Source organism: Rhinoderma darwinii, unplaced genomic scaffold (assembly GCF_050947455.1).
Source record: "Rhinoderma darwinii isolate aRhiDar2 unplaced genomic scaffold, aRhiDar2.hap1 Scaffold_1058, whole genome shotgun sequence".
Classification (NCBI taxonomy): Eukaryota; Metazoa; Chordata; class Amphibia; order Anura; family Rhinodermatidae; genus Rhinoderma; species Rhinoderma darwinii.
The window spans coordinates 66,476-87,816 of record NW_027461943.1 but is presented as its reverse complement, the minus strand read 5'-3'; the positions used below and the strand labels follow the sequence as shown (position 1 = coordinate 87,816).

The following is a 21,341-nucleotide window of genomic DNA, read 5'->3' as shown; positions in this document are numbered from 1 at the left end:
GTGCGGCTCAGTCAGTCACTCAGTGTTGCCTGAGAGGGCAACACTGCAACAGCCGGCCCCCAGGCTGTCTTTTTTTTGCACAGCTAGTTGCCTCCAGGAGGCCACTAGAGGGAGACAAGGGATTGCAAAATGGAAAATAGGCATCCACCAACTTTACAGACAACTTGTTCTCCTTGCTCCTACAACCTCCATCCTTGCACAGTTTGTTATTCTTCCAGGTAACATAGTAACAAATCCAAATTGCTGCTCTCTTTGTAGGCAAGCAAGGGTTTGTTGCAACTGCAATTCTTACTTCTTCTTGAAATGTAGGGACCACAGTACATTCCATCACATCCATCTAGTGTACACAGGTAGGTCCATTGTGACGGGCGGGCGGGCGGGCGGGCGAGCTGGCTGCTTTAATGGCTGTTTGCTGTTCCCCTACTCCACTCCACTATTTGACTATGGTGCTGCATCAATCAGTGGCTGGCTCAGGTGCAGCTCTTTAACCTACCTAGGAGGGAGGGCGGAGAGAAGACAAGGAAGGTGAATGAGCTGTTCCAATGTGAAATGCCGGAAACACAGAAACACAGACGACACAAAACAAGAGGTGGCAATGTATTAATTAATTGCATTTAATAAATTAGCTCATTATCACACATGACTGTACAAATGCATTGTCCAACAGGTGTTGAAATAATGGGATTAAAAGGGGAGATCCCATCCGAAAGACAAAAACAATGGCAAATACAAAAAGCACTTTTGGAATCTGATTTTAGTAAACACATAAGGAAAGGGTGCACCGGTCCTGGAAATACTGCAATACCAGGTCAAGGCGTGGAGTGGACAGAGCAAGCTCTATTTCAATCTCCCTGTTCTAAAAATCCATTTAATATATGGTCCCCAGATAGGGGACGTATCAGATATTAAACTGATAAGAACAGATACTACACTTGATCTTAGCCAAAAGGCCGAGAAGCGATAACCCGAACGTGCCGCGCGTTTTGCTTCTTTTGCTTGCACCACAATGCAGTGCTGAAAGAGGAGGAATCGACATAAAAACGCCTTCCTGGCAACGCCCAAATGCCCTCCTGCCGTGCAAACACTGGCAGCAGCAGCAGCAGTAAGTGCATGCCCACTGCCACCCCTTCTCCTTTCACACCTTGTATCAGCTTTAATCCAGTCCAGTGCTGCCTGCTGAGCAGCACTGACCAACACTGCCTGGGCCCAGGCTTTTATCTCTGAGGCCCCATTATGATGTCAGAAAGCTGGCTCTGGCTCCTGAGGTCTCCACTATGACACGTGCAAAGTTCCGTCTGAACTTTATATAAGACGGTGCGGCTCAGTCAGTCACTCAGTGTTGCCTGAGAGGGCAACACTGCAACAGCCGGCCCCCAGGCTGTCTTTTTTTTGCACAGCTAGTTGCCTCCAGGAGGCCACAAGAGGGAGGCAAGGGACTGCAAAATGGAAAATAGGCATCCACCAACTTTACAGACAACTTGTTCTCCTTGCTCCTACAACCTCCATCCTTGCACAGTTTGTTATTCTTCCAGGTAACATAGTAACAAATCCAAATTGCTGCTCTCTTTGTAGGCAAGCAAGGGTTTGTTGCAACTGCAATTCTTACTTCTTGAAATGTAGGGACCACAGTACATTCCATCACATCCATCTAGTGTACACAGGTAGGTCCATTGTGACGGGCGGGCGGGCGGGCTGGCTGCTTTAATGGCTGTTTGCTGTTCCCCTACTCCACTCCACTATTTGACTATGGTGCTGCATCAATCAGTGGCTGGCTCAGGTGCAGCTCTTTAACCTACCTAGGAGGGAGGGCGGAGAGAAGACAAGGAAGGTGAATGAGCTGTTCCAATGTGAAATGCCGGAAACACAGAAACACAGACGACACAAAACAAGAGGTGGCAATGTATTAATTAATTGCATTTAATAAATTAGCTCATTATCACACATGACTGTACAAATGCATTGTCCAACAGGTGTTGAAATAATGGGATTAAAAGGGGAGATCCCATCCGAAAGACAAAAACAATGGCAAACACAAAAAGCACTTTTGGAATCTGATTTTAGTAAACACATAAGGAAAGGGTGCACCGGTCCTGGAAATACTGCAATACCAGGTCAATGCGTGGAGTGGACAGAGCAAGCTCTATTTCCATCTCCCTGTTCTAAAAATCCATTTAATATATGGTCCCCAGATAGGGGACGTATCAGATATTAAACTGATAAGAACAGATACTACACTTGATCTTAGCCAAAAGGCCGAGAAGCGATAACCCGAACGTGCCGCGCGTTTTGCTTCTTTTGCTTGCACCACAATGCAGTGCTGAAAGAGGAGGAATCGACATAAAAACGCCTTCCTGGCAACGCTTAAATGCCCTCCTGCCGTGCAAACACTGGCAGCAGCAGCAGCAGCAGCAGTAAGTGCATGCCCACTGCCACCCCTTCTCCTTTCACACCTTGTATCAGCTTTAATCCAGTCCAGTGCTGCCTGCTGAGCAGCACTGACCAACACTGCCTGGGCCCAGGCTTTTTTCTCTGAGGCCCCATTATGATGTCAGAAAGCTGGCTCTGGCTCCTGAGGTCTCCACTATGACACGTGCAAAGTTCCGTCTGAACTTTATATAAGACGGTGCGGCTCAGTCAGTCACTCAGTGTTGCCTGAGAGGGCAACACTGCAACAGCCGGCCCCCAGGCTGTCTTTTTTTTGCACAGCTAGTTGCCTCCAGGAGGCCACAAGAGGGAGACAAGGGACTGCAAAATGGAAAATAGGCATCCACCAACTTTACAGACAACTTGTTCTCCTTGCTCCTACAACCTCCATCCTTGCACAGTTTGTTATTCTTCCAGGTAACATAGTAACAAATCCAAATTGCTGCTCTCTTTGTAGGCAAGCAAGGGTTTGTTGCAACTGCAATTCTTACTTCTTCTTGAAATGTAGGGACCACAGTACATTCCATCACATCCATCTAGTGTACACAGGTAGGTCCATTGTGACGGGCGGGCGGGCGGGCGGGCGGGCTGGCTGCTTTAATGGCTGTTTGCTGTTCCCCTACTCCACTCCACTATTTGACTATGGTGCTGCATCAATCAGCGGCTGGCTCAGGTGCAGCTCTTTAACCTACCTAGGAGGGAGGGCGGAGAGAAGACAAGGAAGGTGAATGAGCTGTTCCAATGTGAAATGCCGGAAACACAGAAACACAGACGACACAAAACAAGAGGTGGCAATGTATTAATTAATTGCATTTAATAAATTAGCTCATTATCACACATGACTGTACAAATGCATTGTCCAACAGGTGTTGAAATAATGGGATTAAAAGGGGAGATCCCATCCGAAAGACAAAAACAATGGCAAACACAAAAAGCACTTTTGGAATCTGATTTTAGTAAACACATAAGGAAAGGGTGCACCGGTCCTGGAAATACTGCAATACCAGGTCAATGCGTGGAGTGGACAGAGCAAGCTCTATTTCCATCTCCCTGTTCTAAAAATCCATTTAATATATGGTCCCCAGATAGGGGACGTATCAGATATTAAACTGATAAGAACAGATACTACACTTGATCTTAGCCAAAAGGCCGAGAAGCGATAACCCGAACGGGCCGCGCGTTGACCGAGCCTGCCCAATACTGCTGTTCACCCCTTGCAGCGATTCAGCCTACTCCTAGGCAATTCCATGGGGCCCTGCAGGCTCACACACACTCACAGCTACTAAGCGGGAGGTGAATAAAGGCCGGAGAGGAAGCAAGACAGGATTTGCTTCTTTTGCTTGCACCACAATGCAGTGCTGAAAGAGGAGGAATCGACATAAAAACGCCTTCCTGGCAACGCCCAAATGCCCTCCTGCCGTGCAAACACTGGCAGCAGCAGCAGTAAGTGCATGCCCACTGCCACCCCTTCTCCTTTCACACCTTGTATCAGCTTTAATCCAGTCCAGTGCTGCCTGCTGAGCAGCACTGACCAACACTGCCTGGGCCCAGGCTTTTATCTCTGAGGCCCCATTATGATGTCAGAAAGCTGGCTCTGGCTCCTGAGGTCTCCACTATGACACGTGCAAAGTTCCGTCTGAACTTTATATAAGACGGTGCGGCTCAGTCAGTCACTCAGTGTTGCCTGAGAGGGCAACACTGCAACAGCCGGCCCCCAGGCTGTCTTTTTTTTGCACAGCTAGTTGCCTCCAGGAGGCCACAAGAGGGAGACAAGGGACTGCAAAATGGAAAATAGGCATCCACCATCTTTACAGACAACTTGTTCTCCTTGCTCCTACAACCTCCATCCTTGCACAGTTTGTTATTCTTCCAGGTAACATAGTAACAAATCCAAATTGCTGCTCTCTTTGTAGGCAAGCAAGGGTTTGTTGCAACTGCAATTCTTACTTCTTCTTGAAATGTAGGGACCACAGTACATTCCATCACATCCAACTAGTGTACACAGGTAGGTCCATTGTGACGGGCGGGCGGGCGGGCTGGCTGCTTTAATGGCTGTTTGCTGTTCCCCTACTCCACTCCACTATTTGACTATGGTGCTGCATCAATCAGTGGCTGGCTCAGGTGCAGCTCTTTAACCTACCTAGGAGGGAGGGCGGAGAGAAGACAAGGAAGGTGAATGAGCTGTTCCAATGTGAAATGCCGGAAACACAGAAACACAGACGACACAAAACAAGAGGTGGCAATGTATTAATTAATTGCATTTAATAAATTAGCTCATTATCACACATGACTGTACAAATGCATTGTCCAACAGGTGTTGAAATAATGGGATTAAAAGGGGAGATCCCATCCGAAAGACAAAAACAATGGCAAACACAAAAAGCACTTTTGGAATCTGATTTTAGTAAACACATAAGGAAAGGGTGCACCGGTCCTGGAAATACTGCAATACCAGGTCAATGCGTGGAGTGGACAGAGCAAGCTCTATTTCCATCTCCCTGTTCTAAAAATCCATTTAATATATGGTCTCCAGATAGGGGACGTATCAGATATTAAACTGATAAGAACAGATACTACACTTGATCTTAGCCAAAAGGCCGAGAAGCGATAACCCGAACGGGCCGCGCGTTGACCGAGCCTCCCCAATACTGCTGTTCACCCCTTGCAGCGATTCAGCCTACTCCTAGGCAATTCCATGGGGCCCTGCAGGCTCACACACACTCACAGCTACTAAGCGGGAGGTGAATAAAGGCCGGAGAGGAAGCAAGACAGGATTTGCTTCTTTTGCTTGCACCACAATGCAGTGCTGAAAGAGGAGGAATCGACATAAAAACGCCTTCCTGGCAACGCCCAAATGCCCTCCTGCCGTGCAAACACTGGCAGCAGCAGCAGCAGCAGCAGCAGTAAGTGCATGCCCACTGCCACCCCTTCTCCTTTCACACCTTGTATCAGCTTTAATCCAGTCCAGTGCTGCCTGCTGAGCAGCACTGACCAACACTGCCTGGGCCCAGGCTTTTATCTCTGAGGCCCCATTATGATGTCAGAAAGCTGGCTCTGGCTCCTGAGGTCTCCACTATGACACGTGCAAAGTTCCGTCTGAACTTTATATAAGACGGTGCGGCTCAGTCAGTCACTCAGTGTTGCCTGAGAGGGCAACACTGCAACAGCCGGCCTCCAGGCTGTCTTTTTTTTGCACAGCTAGTTGCCTCCAGGAGGCCACAAGAGGGAGACAAGGGACAGCAAAATGGAAAATAGGCATCCACCAACTTTACAGACAACTTGTTCTCCTTGCTCCTACAACCTCCATCCTTGCACAGTTTGTTATTCTTCCAGGTAACATAGTAACAAATCCAAATTGCTGCTCTCTTTGTAGGCAAGCAAGGGTTTGTTGCAACTGCAATTCTTACTTCTTCTTGAAATGTAGGGACCACAGTACATTCCATCACATCCATCTAGTGTACACAGGTAGGTCCATTGTGACGGGCGGGCGGGCGGGCTGGCTGCTTTAATGGCTGTTTGCTGTTCCCCTACTCCACTCCACTATTTGACTATGGTGCTGCATCAATCAGTGGCTGGCTCAGGTGCAGCTCTTTAACCTACCTAGGAGGGAGGGCGGAGAGAAGACAAGGAAGGTGAATGAGCTGTTCCAATGTGAAATGCCGGAAACACAGAAACACAGACGACACAAAACAAGAGGTGGCAATGTATTAATTAATTGCATTTAATAAATTAGCTCATTATCACACATGACTGTACAAATGCATTGTCCAACAGGTGTTGAAATAATGGGATTAAAAGGGGAGATCCCATCCGAAAGACAAAAACAATGGCAAGCACAAAAAGCACTTTTGGAATCTGATTTTAGTAAACACATAAGGAAAGGGTGCACCGGTCCTGGAAATACTGCAATACCAGGTCAATGCGTGGAGTGGACAGAGCAAGCTCTATTTCCATCTCCCTGTTCTAAAAATCCATTTAATATATGGTCCCCAGATAGGGGATGTATCAGTTATTAAACTGATAAGAACAGATACTACACTTGATCTTATCCAAAAGGCCGAGAAGCGATAACCCGAACGTGCCGCGCGTTTTGCTTCTTTTGCTTGCACCACAATGCAGTGCTGAAAGAGGAGGAATCGACATAAAAACGCCTTCCTGGCAACGCCCAAATGCCCTCCTGCCGTGCAAACACTGGCAGCAGCAGCAGCAGCAGCAGCAGTAAGTGCATGCCCACTGCCACCCCTTCTCCTTTCACACCTTGTATCAGCTTTAATCCAGTCCAGTGCTGCCTGCTGAGCAGCACTGACCAACACTGCCTGGGCCCAGGCTTTTATCTCTGAGGCCCCATTATGATGTCAGAAAGCTGGCTCTGGCTCCTGAGGTCTCCACTATGACACGTGCAAAGTTCCGTCTGAACTTTATATAAGACGGTGCGGCTCAGTTAGTCACTCAGTGTTGCCTGAGAGGGCAACACTGCAACAGCCGGCCCCCAGGCTGTCTTTTTTTTGCACAGCTAGTTGCCTCCAGGAGGCCACAAGAGGGAGACAAGGGACTGCAAAATGGAAAATAGGCATCCACCAACTTTACAGACAACTTGTTCTCCTTGCTCCTACAACCTCCATCCTTGCACAGTTTGCTATTCTTCCAGGTAACATAGTAACAAATCCAAATTGCTGCTCTCTTTGTAGGCAAGCAAGGGTTTGTTGCAACTGCAATTCTTACTTCTTCTTGAAATGTAGGGACCACAGTACATTCCATCACATCCATCTAGTGTACACAGGTAGGTCCATTGTGACGGGCGGGCGGGCGGGCTGCTTTAATGGCTGTATGCTGTTCCCCTACTCCACTCCACTATTTGACTATGGTGCTGCATCAATCAGTGGCTGGCTCAGGTGCAGCTCTTTAACCTACCTAGGAGGGAGGGCGGAGAGAAGACAAGGAAGGTGAATGAGCTGTTCCAATGTGAAATGCCGGAAACACAGAAACACAGACGACACAAAACAAGAGGTGGCAATGTATTAATTAATTGCATTTAATAAATTAGCTCATTATCACACATGACTGTACAAATGCATTGTCCAACAGGTGTTGAAATAATGGGATTAAAAGGGGAGATCCCATCCGAAAGACAAAAACAATGGCAAACACAAAAAGCACTTTTGGAATCTGATTTTAGTAAACACATAAGGAAAGGGTGCACCGGTCCTGGAAATACTGCAATACCAGGTCAATGCGTGGAGTGGACAGAGCAAGCTCTATTTCCATCTCCCTGTTCTAAAAATCCATTTAATATATGGTCCCCAGATAGGGGACGTATCAGATATTAAACTGATAAGAACAGATACTACACTTGATCTTAGCCAAAAGGCCGAGAAGCGATAACCCGAACGTGCCGCGCGTTTTGCTTCTTTTGCTTGCACCACAATGCACTGCTGAAAGAGGAGGAATCGACATAAAAACGCCTTCCTGGCAACGCCCAAATGCCCTCCTGCCGTGCAAACACTGGCAGCAGCAGCAGCAGCAGCAGCAGTAAGTGCATGCCCACTGCCACCCCTTCTCCTTTCACACCTTGTATCAGCTTTAATCCAGTCCAGTGCTGCCTGCTGAGCAGCACTGACCAACACTGCCTGGGCCCAGGCTTTTATCTCTGAGGCCCCATTATGATGTCAGAAAGCTGGCTCTGGCTCCTGAGGTCTCCACTATGACACGTGCAAAGTTCCGTCTGAACTTTATATAAGACGGTGCGGCTCAGTTAGTCACTCAGTGTTGCCTGAGAGGGCAACACTGCAACAGCCGGCCCCCAGGCTGTCTTTTTTTTGCACAGCTAGTTGCCTCCAGGAGGCCACAAGAGGGAGACAAGGGACTGCAAAATGGAAAATAGGCATCCACCAACTTTACAGACAACTTGTTCTCCTTGCTCCTACAACCTCCATCCTTGCACAGTTTGCTATTCTTCCAGGTAACATAGTAACAAATCCAAATTGCTGCTCTCTTTGTAGGCAAGCAAGGGTTTGTTGCAACTGCAATTCTTACTTCTTCTTGAAATGTAGGGACCACAGTACATTCCATCACATCCATCTAGTGTACACAGGTAGGTCCATTGTGACGGGCGGGCGGGCGGGCTGGCTGCTTTAATGGCTGTTTGCTGTTCCCCTACTCCACTCCACTATTTGACTATGGTGCTGCATCAATCAGTGGCTGGCTCAGGTGCAGCTCTTTAACCTACCTAGGAGGGAGGGCGGAGAGAAGACAAGGAAGGTGAATGAGCTGTTCCAATGTGAAATGCCGGAAACACAGAAACACAGACGACACAAAACAAGAGGTGGCAATGTATTAATTAATTGCATTTAATAAATTAGCTCATTATCACACATGACTGTACAAATGCATTGTCCAACAGGTGTTGAAATAATGGGATTAAAAGGGGAGATCCCATCCGAAAGACAAAAACAATGGCAAACACAAAAAGCACTTTTGGAATCTGATTTTAGTAAACACATAAGGAAAGGGTGCACCGGTCCTGGAAATACTGCAATACCAGGTCAATGCGTGGAGTGGACAGAGCAAGCTCTATTTCCATCTCCCTGTTCTAAAAATCCATTTAATATATGGTCCCCAGATAGGGGACGTATCAGATATTAAACTGATAAGAACAGATACTACACTTGATCTTAGCCAAAAGGCCGAGAAGCGATAACCCGAACGTGCCGCGCGTTTTGCTTCTTTTGCTTGCACCACAATGCAGTGCTGAAAGAGGAGGAATCGACATAAAAACGCCTTCCTGGCAACGCCCAAATGCTCTCCTGCCGTGCAAACACTGGCAGCAGCAGCAGCAGCAGCAGTAAGTGCATGCCCACTGCCACCCCTTCTCCTTTCACACCTTGTATCAGTTTTAATCCAGTCCAGTGCTGCCTGCTGAGCAGCACTGACCAACACTGCCTGGGCCCAGGCTTTTATCTCTGAGGCCCCATTATGATGTCAGAAAGCTGGCTCTGGCTCCTGAGGTCTCCACTATGACACGTGCAAAGTTCCGTCTGAACTTTATATAAGACGGTGCGGCTCAGTCAGTCACTCAGTGTTGCCTGAGAGGGCAACACTGCAACAGCCGGCCCCCAGGCTGTCTTTTTTTTGCACAGCTAGTTGCCTCCAGGAGGCCACAAGAGGGAGACAAGGGACTGCAAAATGGAAAATAGGCATCCACCAACTTTACAGACAACTTGTTCTCCTTGCTCCTACAACCTCCATCCTTGCACAGTTTGTTATTCTTCCAGGTAACATAGTAACAAATCCAAATTGCTGCTCTCTTTGTAGGCAAGCAAGGGTTTGTTGCAACTGCAATTCTTACTTCTTCTTGAAATGTAGGGACCACAGTACATTCCATCACATCCATCTAGTGTACACAGGTAGGTCCATTGTGACGGGCGGGCGGGCGGGCTGGCTGCTTTAATGGCTGTTTGCTGTTCCCCTACTCCACTCCACTATTTGACTATGGTGCTGCATCAATCAGTGGCTGGCTCAGGTGCAGCTCTTTAACCTACCTAGGAGGGAGGGCGGAGAGAAGACAAGGAAGGTGAATGAGCTGTTCCAATGTGAAATGCCGGAAACACAGAAACACAGACGACACAAAACAAGAGGTGGCAATGTATTAATTAATTGCATTTAATAAATTAGCTCATTATCACACATGACTGTACAAATGCATTGTCCAACAGGTGTTGAAATAATGGGATTAAAAGGGGAGATCCCATCCGAAAGACAAAAACAATGGCAAACACAAAAAGCACTTTTGGAATCTGATTTTAGTAAACACATAAGGAAAGGGTGCACCGGTCCTGGAAATACTGCAATACCAGGTCAATGCGTGGAGTGGATAGAGCAAGCTCTATTTCCATCTCCCTGTTCTAAAAATCCATTTAATATATGGTCCCCAGATAGGGGACGTATCAGATATTAAACTGATAAGAACAGATACTACACTTGATCTTAGCCAAAAGGCCGAGAAGCGATAACCCGAACGTGCCGCGCGTTTTGCTTCTTTTGCTTGCACCACAATGCAGTGCTGAAAGAGGAGGAATCGACATAAAAACGCCTTCCTGGCAACGCCCAAATGCCCTCCTGCCGTGCAAACACTGGCAGCAGCAGCAGCAGCAACAGCAGCAGCAGTAAGTGCATGCCCACTGCCACCCCTTCTCCTTTCACACCTTGTATCAGCTTTAATCCAGTCCAGTGCTGCCTGCTGAGCAGCACTGACCAACACTGCCTGGGCCCAGGCTTTTATCTCTGAGGCCCCATTATGATGTCAGAAAGCTGGCTCTGGCTCCTGAGGTCTCCACTATGACACGTGCAAAGTTCCGTCTGAACTTTATATAAGACGGTGCGGCTCAGTCAGTCACTCAGTATTGCCTGAGAGGGCAACACTGCAACAGCCGGCCCCCAGGCTGTCTTTTTTTTGCACAGCTAGTTGCCTCCAGGAGGCCACAAGAGGGAGACAAGGGACTGCAAAATGGAAAATAGGCATCCACCAACTTTACAGACAACTTGTTCTCCTTGCTCCTACAACCTCCATCCTTGCACAGTTTGTTATTCTTCCAGGTAACATAGTAACAAATCCAAATTGCTGCTCTCTTTGTAGGCAAGCAAGGGTTTGTTGCAACTGCAATTCTTACTTCTTCTTGAAATGTAGGGACCACAGTACATTCCATCACATCCATCTAGTGTACACAGGTAGGTCCATTGTGACGGGCGGGCGGGCGGGCTGGCTGCTTTAATGGCTGTTTGCTGTTCCCCTACTCCACTCCACTATTTGACTATGGTGCTGCATCAATCAGTGGCTGGCTCAGGTGCAGCTCTTTAACCTACCTAGGAGGGAGGGCGGAGAGAAGACAAGGAAGGTGAATGAGCTGTTCCAATGTGAAATGCCGGAAACACAGAAACACAGACGACACAAAACAAGAGGTGGCAATGTATTAATTAATTGCATTTAATAAATTAGCTCATTATCACACATGACTGTACAAATGCATTGTCCAACAGGTGTTGAAATAATGGGATTAAAAGGGGAGATCCCATCCGAAAGACAAAAACAATGGCAAACACAAAAAGCACTTTTGGAATCTGATTTTAGTAAACACATAAGGAAAGGGTGCACCGGTCCTGGAAATACTGCAATACCAGGTCAATGCGTGGAGTGGACAGAGCAAGCTCTATTTCCATCTCCCTGTTCTAAAAATCCATTTAATATATGGTCCCCAGATAGGGGACGTATCAGATATTAAACTGATAAGAACAGATACTACACTTGATCTTAGCCAAAAGGCCGAGAAGCGATAACCCGAACGTGCCGCGCGTTTTGCTTCTTTTGCTTGCACCACAATGCAGTGCTGAAAGAGGAGGAATCGACATAAAAACGCCTGCCTTGCAACGCCCAAATGCCCTCCTGCCGTGCAAACACTGGCAGCAGCAGCAGCAGCAGCAGTAAGTGCATGCCCACTGCCACCCCTACTCCTTTCACACCTTGTATCAGCTTTAATCCAGTCCAGTGCTGCCTGCTGAGCAGCACTGACCAACACTGCCTGGGCCCAGGCTTTTATCTCTGAGGCCCCATTATGATGTCAGAAAGCTGGCTCTGGCTCCTGAGGTCTCCACTATGACACATGCAAAGTTCCGTCTGAACTTTATATAAGACGGTGCGGCTCAGTCAGTCACTCAGTGTTGCCTGAGAGGGCAACACTGCAACAGCCGGCCCCCAGGCTGTCTTTTTTTTGCACAGCTAGTTGCCTCCAGGAGGCCACAAGAGGGAGACAAGGGACTGCAAAATGGAAAATAGGCATCCACCAACTTTACAGACAACTTGTTCTCCTTGCTCCTACAACCTCCATCCTTGCACAGTTTGCTATTCTTCCAGGTAACATAGTAACAAATCCAAATTGCTGCTCTCTTTGTAGGCAAGCAAGGGTTTGTTGCAACTGCAATTCTTACTTCTTCTTGAAATGTAGGGACCACAGTACATTCCATCACATCCATCTAGTGTACACAGGTAGGTCCATTGTGACGGGCGGGCGGGCGGGCGGGCTGGCTGCTTTAATGGCTGTTTGCTGTTCCCCTACTCCACTCCACTATTTGACTATGGTGCTGCATCAATCAGTGGCTGGCTCAGGTGCAGCTCTTTAACCTACCTAGGAGGGAGGGCGGAGAGAAGACAAGGAAGGTGAATGAGCTGTTCCAATGTGAAATGCCGGAAACACAGAAACACAGACGACACAAAACAAGAGGTGGCAATGTATTAATTAATTGCATTTAATAAATTAGCTCATTATCACACATGACTGTACAAATGCATTGTCCAACAGGTGTTGAAATAATGGGATTAAAAGGGGAGATCCCATCCGAAAGACAAAAACAATGGCAAACACAAAAAGCACTTTTGGAATCTGATTTTAGTAAACACATAAGGAAAGGGTGCATCGGTCCTGGAAATACTGCAATACCAGGTCAATGCTTGGAGTGGACAGAGCAAGCTCTATTTCCATCTCCCTGTTCTAAAAATCCATTTAATATATGGTCCCCAGATAGGGGACGTATCAGATATTAAACTGATAAGAACAGATACTACACTTGATCTTAGCCAAAAGGCCGAGAAGCGATAACCCGAACGTGCCGCGCGTTTTGCTTCTTTTGCTTGCACCACAATGCAGTGCTGAAAGAGGAGGAATCGACATAAAAACGCCTTCCTGGCAACGCCCAAATGCCCTCCTGCCGTGCAAACACTGGCAGCAGCAGCAGCAGCAGCAGTAAGTGCATGCCCACTGCCACCCCTTCTCCTTTCACACCTTGTATCAGCTTTAATCCAGTCCAGTGCTGCCTGCTGAGCAGCACTGACCAACACTGCCTGGGCCCAGGCTTTTATCTCTGAGGCCCCATTATGATGTCAGAAAGCTGGCTCTGGCTCCTGAGGTCTCCACTATGACACGTGCAAAGTTCCGTCTGAACTTTATATAAGACGGTGCGGCTCAGTCAGTCACTCAGTGTTGCCTGAGAGGGCAACACTGCAACAGCCGGCCCCCAGGCTGTCTTTTTTTTGCACAGCTAGTTGCCTCCAGGAGGCCACAAGAGGGAGACAAGGGACTGCAAAATGGAAAATAGGCATCCACCAACTTTACAGACAACTTGTTCTCCTTGCTCCTACAACCTCCATCCTTGCACAGTTTGTTATTCTTCCAGGTAACATAGTAACAAATCCAAATTGCTGCTCTCTTTGTAGGCAAGCAAGGGTTTGTTGCAACTGCAATTCTTACTTCTTCTTGAAATGTAGGGACCACAGTACATTCCATCACATCCATCTAGTGTACACAGGTAGGTCCATTGTGACGGGCGGGCGGGCGGGCGGGCTGGCTGCTTTAATGGCTGTTTGCTGTTCCCCTACTCCACTCCACTATTTGACTATGGTGCTGCATCAATCAGTGGCTGGCTCAGGTGCAGCTCTTTAACCTACCTAGGAGGGAGGGCGGAGAGAAGACAAGGAAGGTGAATGAGCTGTTCCAATGTGAAATGCCGGAAACACAGAAACACAGACGACACAAAACAAGAGGTGGCAATGTATTAATTAATTGCATTTAATAAATTAGCTCATTATCACACATGACTGTACAAATGCATTGTCCAACAGGTGTTGAAATAATGGGATTAAAAGGGGAGATCCCATCCGAAAGACAAAAACAATGGCAAACACAAAAAGCACTTTTGGAATCTGATTTTAGTAAACACATAAGGAAAGGGTGCACCGGTCCTGGAAATACTGCAATACCAGGTCAATGCGTGGAGTGGACAGAGCAAGCTCTATTTCCATCTCCCTGTTCTAAAAATCCATTTAATATATGGTCCCCAGATAGGGGACGTATCAGATATTAAACTGATAAGAACAGATACTACACTTGATCTTAGCCAAAAGGCCGAGAAGCGATAACCCGAACGTGCCGCGCGTTTTGCTTCTTTTGCTTGCACCACAATGCAGTGCTGAAAGAGGAGGAATCGACATAAAAACGCCTTCCTGGCAACGCCCAAATGCCCTCCTGCCGTGCAAACACTGGCAGCAGCAGCAGCAGCAGTAAGTGCATGCCCACTGCCACCCCTTCTCCTTTCACACCTTGTATCAGCTTTAATCCAGTCCAGTGCTGCCTGCTGAGCAGCACTGACCAACACTGCCTGGGCCCAGGCTTTTATCTCTGAGGCCCCATTATGATGTCAGAAAGCTGGCTCTGGCTCCTGAGGTCTCCACTATGACACGTGCAAAGTTCCGTCTGAACTTTATATAAGACGGTGCGGCTCAGTCAGTCACTCAGTGTTGCCTGAGAGGGCAACACTGCAACAGCCGGCCCCCAGGCTGTCTTTTTTTTGCACAGCTAGTTGCCTCCAGGAGGCCACAAGAGGGAGACAAGGGACTGAAAAATGGAAAATAGGCATCCACCAACTTTACAGACAACTTGTTCTCCTTGCTCCTACAACCTCCATCCTTGCACAGTTTGCTATTCTTCCAGGTAACATAGTAACAAATCCAAATTGCTGCTCTCTTTGTAGGCAAGCAAGGGTTTGTTGCAACTGCAATTCTTACTTCTTCTTGAAATGTAGGGACCACAGTACATTCCATCACATCCATCTAGTGTACACAGGTAGGTCCATTGTGACGGGCGGGCGGGCGGGCTGGCTGCTTTAATGGCTGTTTGCTGTTCCCCTACTCCACTCCACTATTTGACTATGGTGCTGCATCAATCAGTGGCTGGCTCAGGTGCAGCTCTTTAACCTACCTAGGAGGGAGGGCGGAGAGAAGACAAGGAAGGTGAATGAGCTGTTCCAATGTGAAATGCCGGAAACACAGAAACACAGACGACACAAAACAAGAGGTGGCAATGTATTAATTAATTGCATTTAATAAATTAGCTCATTATCACACATGACTGTACAAATGCATTGTCCAACAGGTGTTGAAATAATGGGATTAAAAGGGGAGATCCCATCCGAAAGACAAAAACAATGGCAAACACAAAAAGCACTTTTGGAATCTGATTTTAGTAAACACATAAGGAAAGGGTGCACCGGTCCTGGAAATACTGCAATACCAGGTCAATGCGTGGAGTGGACAGAGCAAGCTCTATTTCCATCTCCCTGTTCTAAAAATCCATTTAATATATGGTCCCCAGATAGGGGACGTATCAGATATTAAACTGATAAGAACAGATACTACACTTGATCTTAGCCAAAAGGCCGAGAAGCGATAACCCGAACGTGCCGCGCGTTTTGCTTCTTTTGCTTGCACCACAATGCAGTGCTGAAAGAGGAGGAATCGACATAAAAACGCCTTCCTGGCAACGCCCAAATGCCCTCCTGCCGTGCAAACACTGGCAGCAGCAGCAGCAGCAGCAGTAAGTGCATGCCCACTGCCACCCCTTCTCCTTTCACACCTTGTATCAGCTTTAATCCAGTCCAGTGCTGCCTGCTGAGCAGCACTGACCAACACTGCCTGGGCCCAGGCTTTTATCTCTGAGGCCCCATTATGATGTCAGAAAGCTGGCTCTGGCTCCTGAGGTCTCCACTATGACACGTGCAAAGTTCCGTCTGAACTTTATATAAGACGGTGCGGCTCAGTCAGTCACTCAGTGTTGCCTGAGAGGGCAACACTGCAACAGCCGGCCCCCAGGCTGTCTTTTTTTTGCACAGCTAGTTGCCTCCAGGAGGCCACAAGAGGGAGACAAGGGACTGCAAAATGGAAAATAGGCATCCACCAACTTTACAGACAACTTGTTCTCCTTGCTCCTACAACCTCCATCCTTGCACAGTTTGCTATTCTTCCAGGTAACATAGTAACAAATCCAAATTGCTGCTCTCTTTGTAGGCAAGCAAGGGTTTGTTGCAACTGCAATTCTTACTTCTTCTTGAAATGTAGGGACCACAGTACATTCCATCACATCCATCTAGTGTACACAGGTAGGTCCATTGTGACGGGCGGGCGGGCGGGCTGGCTGCTTTAATGGCTGTTTGCTGTTCCCCTACTCCACTCCACTATTTGACTATGGTGCTGCATCAATCAGTGGCTGGCTCAGGTGCAGCTCTTTAACCTACCTAGGAGGGAGGGCGGAGAGAAGACAAGGAAGGTGAATGAGCTGTTCCAATGTGAAATGCCGGAAACACAGAAACACAGACGACACAAAACAAGAGGTGGCAATGTATTAATTAATTGCATTTAATAAATTAGCTCATTATCACACATGACTGTACAAATGCATTGTCCAACAGGTGTTGAAATAATGGGATTAAAAGGGGAGATCCCATCCGAAAGACAAAAACAATGGCAAACACAAAAAGCACTTTTGGAATCTGATTTTAGTAAACACATAAGGAAAGGGTGCACCGGTCCTGGAAATACTGCAATACCAGGTCAATGCGTGGAGTGGACAGAGCAAGCTCTATTTCCATCTCCCTGTTCTAAAAATCCATTTAATATATGGTCCCCAGATAGGGGACGTATCAGATATTAAACTGATAAGAACAGATACTACACTTGATCTTAGCCAAAAGGCCGAGAAGCGATAACCCGAACGTGCCGCGCGTTTTGCTTCTTTTGCTTGCACCACAATGCAGTGCTGAAAGAGGAGGAATCGACATAAAAACGCCTTCCTGGCAACGCCCAAATGCCCTCCTGCCGTGCAAACACTGGCAGCAGCAGCAGCAGCAGCAGTAAGTGCATGCCCACTGCCACCCCTTCTCCTTTCACACCTTGTATCAGCTTTAATCCAGTCCAGTGCTGCCTGCTGAGCAGCACTGACCAACACTGCCTGGGCCCAGGCTTTTATCTCTGAGGCCCCATTATGATGTCAGAAAGCTGGCTCTGGCTCCTGAGGTCTCCACTATGACACGTGCAAAGTTCCGTCTGAACTTTATATAAGACGGTGCGGCTCAGTCAGTCACTCAGTGTTGCCTGAGAGGGCAACACTGCAACAGCCGGCCCCCAGGCTGTCTTTTTTTTGCACAGCTAGTTGCCTCCAGGAGGCCACAAGAGGGAGACAAGGGACTGCAAAATGGAAAATAGGCATCCACCAACTTTACAGACAACTTGTTCTCCTTGCTCCTACAACCTCCATCCTTGCACAGTTTGTTATTCTTCCAGGTAACATAGTAACAAATCCAAATTGCTGCTCTCTTTGTAGGCAAGCAAGGGTTTGTTGCAACTGCAATTCTTACTTCTTCTTGAAATGTAGGGACCACAGTACATTCCATCACATCCATCTAGTGTACACAGGTAGGTCCATTGTGACGGGCGGGCGGGCGGGCTGGCTGCTTTAATGGCTGTTTGCTGTTCCCCTACTCCACTCCACTATTTGACTATGGTGCTGCATCAATCAGTGGCTGGCTCAGGTGCAGCTCTTTAACCTACCTAGGAGGGAGGGCGGAGAGAAGACAAGGAAGGTGAATGAGCTGTTCCAATGTGAAATGCCGGAAACACAGAAACACAGACGACACAAAACAAGAGGTGGCAATGTATTAATTAATTAATTGCATTTAATAAATTAGCTCATTATCACACATGACTGTACAAATGCATTGTCCAACAGGTGTTGAAATAATGGGATTAAAAGGGGAGATCCCATCCGAAAGACAAAAACAATGGCAAACACAAAAAGCACTTTTGGAATCTGATTTTAGTAAACACATAAGGAAACGGTGCACCGGTCCTGGAAATACTGCAATACCAGGTCAATGCGTGGAGTGGACAGAGCAAGCTCTATTTCCATCTCCCTGTTCTAAAAATCCATTTAATATATGGTCCCCAGATAGGGGACGTATCAGATATTAAACTGATAAGAACAGATACTACACTTGATCTTAGCCAAAAGGCCGAGAAGCGATAACCCGAACGTGCCGCGCGTTTTGCTTCTTTTGCTTGCACCACAATGCAGTGCTGAAAGAGGAGGAATCGACATAAAAACGCCTTCCTGGCAACGCCCAAATGCCCTCCTGCCGTGCAAACACTGGCAGCAGCAGCAGCAGTAGTGCATGCCCACTGCCACCCCTTCTCCTTTCACACCTTGTATCAGCTTTAATCCAGTCCAGTGCTGCCTGCTGAGCAGCACTGACCAACACTGCCTGGGCCCAGGCTTTTATCTCTGAGGCCCCATTATGATGTCAGAAAGCTGGCTCTGGCTCCTGAGGTCTCCACTATGACACGTGCAAAGTTCCGTCTGAACTTTATATAAGACGGTGCGGCTCAGTCAGTCACTCAGTGTTGCCTGAGAGGGCAACACTGCAACAGCCGGCCCCCAGGCTGTCTTTTTTTTGCACAGCTAGTTGCCTCCAGGAGGCCACAAGAGGGAGACAAGGGACTGCAAAATGGAAAATAGGCATCCACCAACTTTACAGACAACTTGTTCTCCTTGCTCCTACAACCTCCATCCTTGCACAGTTTGTTATTCTTCCAGGTAACATAGTAACAAATCCAAATTGCTGCTCTCTTTGTAGGCAAGCAAGGGTTTGTTGCAACTGCAATTCTTACTTCTTCTTGAAATGTAGGGACCACAGTACATTCCATCACATCCATCTAGTGTACACAGGTAGGTCCATTGTGACGGGCGGGCGGGCGGGCGGGCTGGCTGCTTTAATGGCTGTTTGCTGTTCCCCTACTCCACTCCACTATTTGACTATGGTGCTGCATCAATCAGTGGCTGGCTCAGGTGCAGCTCTTTAACCTACCTAGGAGGGAGGGCGGAGAGAAGACAAGGAAGGTGAATGAGCTGTTCCAATGTGAAATGCCGGAAACACAGAAACACAGATGACACAAAACAAGAGGTGGCAATGTATTAATTAATTGCATTTAATAAATTAGCTCATTATCACACATGACTGTACAAATGCATTGTCCAACAGGTGTTGAAATAATGGGATTAAAAGGGGAGATCCCATCCGAAAGACAAAAACAATGGCAAACACAAAAAGCACTTTTGGAATCTGATTTTAGTAAACACATAAGGAAAGGGTGCACCGGTCCTGGAAATACTGCAATACCAGGTCAATGCGTGGGGTGGACAGAGCAAGCTCTATTTCCATCTCCCTGTTCTAAAAATCCATTTAATATATGGTCCCCAGATAGGGGACGTATCAGATATTAAACTGATAAGAACAGATACTACACTTGATCTTAGCCAAAAGGCCGAGAAGCGATAACCCGAACGTGCCGCGCGTTTTGCTTCTTTTGCTTGCACCACAATGCAGTGCTGAAAGAGGAGGAATCGACATAAAAACGCCTTCCTGGCAACGCCCAAATGCCCTCCTGCCGTGCAAACACTGGCAGCAGCAGCAGCAGCAGCAGCAGTAAGTGCATGCCCACTGCCACCCCTTCTCCTTTCACACCTTGTATCAGCTTTAATCCAGTCCAGTGCTGCCTGCTGAGCAGCACTGACCAACACTGCCTGGGCCCAGGCTTTTATCTCTGAGGCCCCATTATGATGTCAGAAAGCTGGCTCTGGCTCCTGAGGTCTCCACTATGACACGTGCAAAGTTCCGTCTGAACTTTATATAAGACGGTGCGGCTCAGTCAGTCACTCAGTGTTGCCTGAGAGGGCAACACTGCAACAGCCGGCCCCCAGGCTGTCTTTTTTTTTGCACAGCTAGTTGCCTCCAGGAGGCCACAAGAGGGAGACAAGGGACAGCAAAATGGAAAATAGGCATCCACCAACTTGACAGACAACTTGTTCTCCTTGCTCCTACAACCTCCATCCTTGCACAGTTTGTTATTCTTCCAGGTAACATAGTAACAAATCCAAATTGCTGCTCTCTTTGTAGGCAAGCAAGGGTTTGTTGCAACTGCAATTCTTACTTCTTCTTGAAATGTAGGGACCACAGTACATTCCATCACATCCATCTAGTGTACACAGGTAGGTCCATTGTGACGGGCGGCGGGCGGGCGGGCGGGCTGGCTGCTTTAATGGCTGTTTGCTGTTCCCCTACTCCACTCCACTATTTGACTATGGTGCTGCATCAATCAGTGGCTGGCTCAGGTGCAGCTCTTTAACCTACCTAGGAGGGAGGGCGGAGAGAAGACAAGGAAGGTGAATGAGCTGTTCCAATGTGAAATGCCGGAAACACAGAAACACAGACGACACAAAACAAGAGGTGGCAATGTATTAATTAATTGCATTTAATAAATTAGCTCATTATCACACATGACTGTACAAATGCATTGTCCAACAGGTGTTGAAATAATGGGATTAAAAGGGGAGATCCCATCCGAAAGACAAAAACAATGGCAAACACAAAAAGCACTTTTGGAATCTGATTTTAGTAAACACATAAGGAAAGGGTGCACCGGTCCTGGAAATACTGCAATACCAGGTCAATGCGTGGAGTGGACAGAGCAAGCTCTATTTCCATCTCCCTGTTCTAAAAATCCATTTAATATATGGTCCCCAGATAGGGGACGTATCAGATATTAAACTGATAAGAACAGATACTACACTTGATCTTAGCCAAAAGGCCGAGAAGCGATAACCCGAACGTGCCGCGCGTTTTGCTTCTTTTGCTTGCACCACAATGCAGTGCTGAAAGAGGAGGAATCGACATAAAAACGCCTTCCTGGCAACGCCCAAATGCCCTCCTGCCGTGCAAACACTGGCAGCAGCAGCAGCAGCAGCAGCAGCAGCAGTAAGTGCATGCCCACTGCCACCCCTTCTCCTTTCACACCTTGTATCAGCTTTAATCCAGTCCAGTGCTGCCTGCTGAGCAGCACTGACCAACACTGCCTGGGCCCAGGCTTTTATCTCTGAGGCCCCATTATGATGTCAGAAAGCTGGCTCTGGCTCCTGAGGTCTCCACTATGACACGTGCAAAGTTCCGTCTGAACTTTATATAAGACGGTGCGGCTCAGTCAGTCACTC

General features: G+C 47.6%; 16 non-coding genes across 16 annotated transcripts; all 16 read right to left on the bottom strand.

Annotated features, from left to right (window-relative positions):
* Positions 1-771: 771 nt before the first annotated feature.
* Positions 772-962, bottom strand: LOC142698925 (U2 spliceosomal RNA). The gene has a single exon (XR_012865846.1). It is a non-coding gene; the product is annotated as a U2 spliceosomal RNA (small nuclear RNA).
* Positions 963-2,074: 1,112 nt separating this feature from the next.
* Positions 2,075-2,265, bottom strand: LOC142698967 (U2 spliceosomal RNA). Its single transcript, XR_012865884.1, has one exon. It is a non-coding gene; the product is annotated as a U2 spliceosomal RNA (small nuclear RNA).
* Positions 2,266-3,394: 1,129 nt separating this feature from the next.
* On the bottom strand, positions 3,395-3,585 carry LOC142698966 (U2 spliceosomal RNA). Its single transcript, XR_012865883.1, has one exon. It is a non-coding gene; the product is annotated as a U2 spliceosomal RNA (small nuclear RNA).
* Positions 3,586-4,842: 1,257 nt separating this feature from the next.
* LOC142698918 (U2 spliceosomal RNA) lies at positions 4,843-5,033 on the bottom strand. Its single transcript, XR_012865841.1, has one exon. It is a non-coding gene; the product is annotated as a U2 spliceosomal RNA (small nuclear RNA).
* Positions 5,034-6,302: 1,269 nt separating this feature from the next.
* On the bottom strand, positions 6,303-6,493 carry LOC142698928 (U2 spliceosomal RNA). The gene has a single exon (XR_012865849.1). It is a non-coding gene; the product is annotated as a U2 spliceosomal RNA (small nuclear RNA).
* Positions 6,494-7,613: 1,120 nt separating this feature from the next.
* LOC142698963 (U2 spliceosomal RNA) lies at positions 7,614-7,804 on the bottom strand. The gene has a single exon (XR_012865881.1). It is a non-coding gene; the product is annotated as a U2 spliceosomal RNA (small nuclear RNA).
* A 1,124-nt stretch (positions 7,805-8,928) lies between these two features.
* Positions 8,929-9,119, bottom strand: LOC142698962 (U2 spliceosomal RNA). The gene has a single exon (XR_012865880.1). It is a non-coding gene; the product is annotated as a U2 spliceosomal RNA (small nuclear RNA).
* A 1,121-nt stretch (positions 9,120-10,240) lies between these two features.
* Positions 10,241-10,431, bottom strand: LOC142698940 (U2 spliceosomal RNA). The gene has a single exon (XR_012865860.1). It is a non-coding gene; the product is annotated as a U2 spliceosomal RNA (small nuclear RNA).
* Positions 10,432-11,561: 1,130 nt separating this feature from the next.
* On the bottom strand, positions 11,562-11,752 carry LOC142698961 (U2 spliceosomal RNA). The gene has a single exon (XR_012865879.1). It is a non-coding gene; the product is annotated as a U2 spliceosomal RNA (small nuclear RNA).
* Positions 11,753-12,877: 1,125 nt separating this feature from the next.
* LOC142698980 (U2 spliceosomal RNA) lies at positions 12,878-13,068 on the bottom strand. The gene has a single exon (XR_012865896.1). It is a non-coding gene; the product is annotated as a U2 spliceosomal RNA (small nuclear RNA).
* A 1,125-nt stretch (positions 13,069-14,193) lies between these two features.
* LOC142698960 (U2 spliceosomal RNA) lies at positions 14,194-14,384 on the bottom strand. The gene has a single exon (XR_012865878.1). It is a non-coding gene; the product is annotated as a U2 spliceosomal RNA (small nuclear RNA).
* A 1,118-nt stretch (positions 14,385-15,502) lies between these two features.
* On the bottom strand, positions 15,503-15,693 carry LOC142698959 (U2 spliceosomal RNA). Its single transcript, XR_012865877.1, has one exon. It is a non-coding gene; the product is annotated as a U2 spliceosomal RNA (small nuclear RNA).
* Positions 15,694-16,814: 1,121 nt separating this feature from the next.
* Positions 16,815-17,005, bottom strand: LOC142698958 (U2 spliceosomal RNA). The gene has a single exon (XR_012865876.1). It is a non-coding gene; the product is annotated as a U2 spliceosomal RNA (small nuclear RNA).
* Positions 17,006-18,130: 1,125 nt separating this feature from the next.
* On the bottom strand, positions 18,131-18,321 carry LOC142698981 (U2 spliceosomal RNA). Its single transcript, XR_012865897.1, has one exon. It is a non-coding gene; the product is annotated as a U2 spliceosomal RNA (small nuclear RNA).
* Positions 18,322-19,439: 1,118 nt separating this feature from the next.
* LOC142698982 (U2 spliceosomal RNA) lies at positions 19,440-19,630 on the bottom strand. The gene has a single exon (XR_012865898.1). It is a non-coding gene; the product is annotated as a U2 spliceosomal RNA (small nuclear RNA).
* A 1,132-nt stretch (positions 19,631-20,762) lies between these two features.
* Positions 20,763-20,953, bottom strand: LOC142698957 (U2 spliceosomal RNA). Its single transcript, XR_012865875.1, has one exon. It is a non-coding gene; the product is annotated as a U2 spliceosomal RNA (small nuclear RNA).
* Positions 20,954-21,341: the final 388 nt, after the last annotated feature.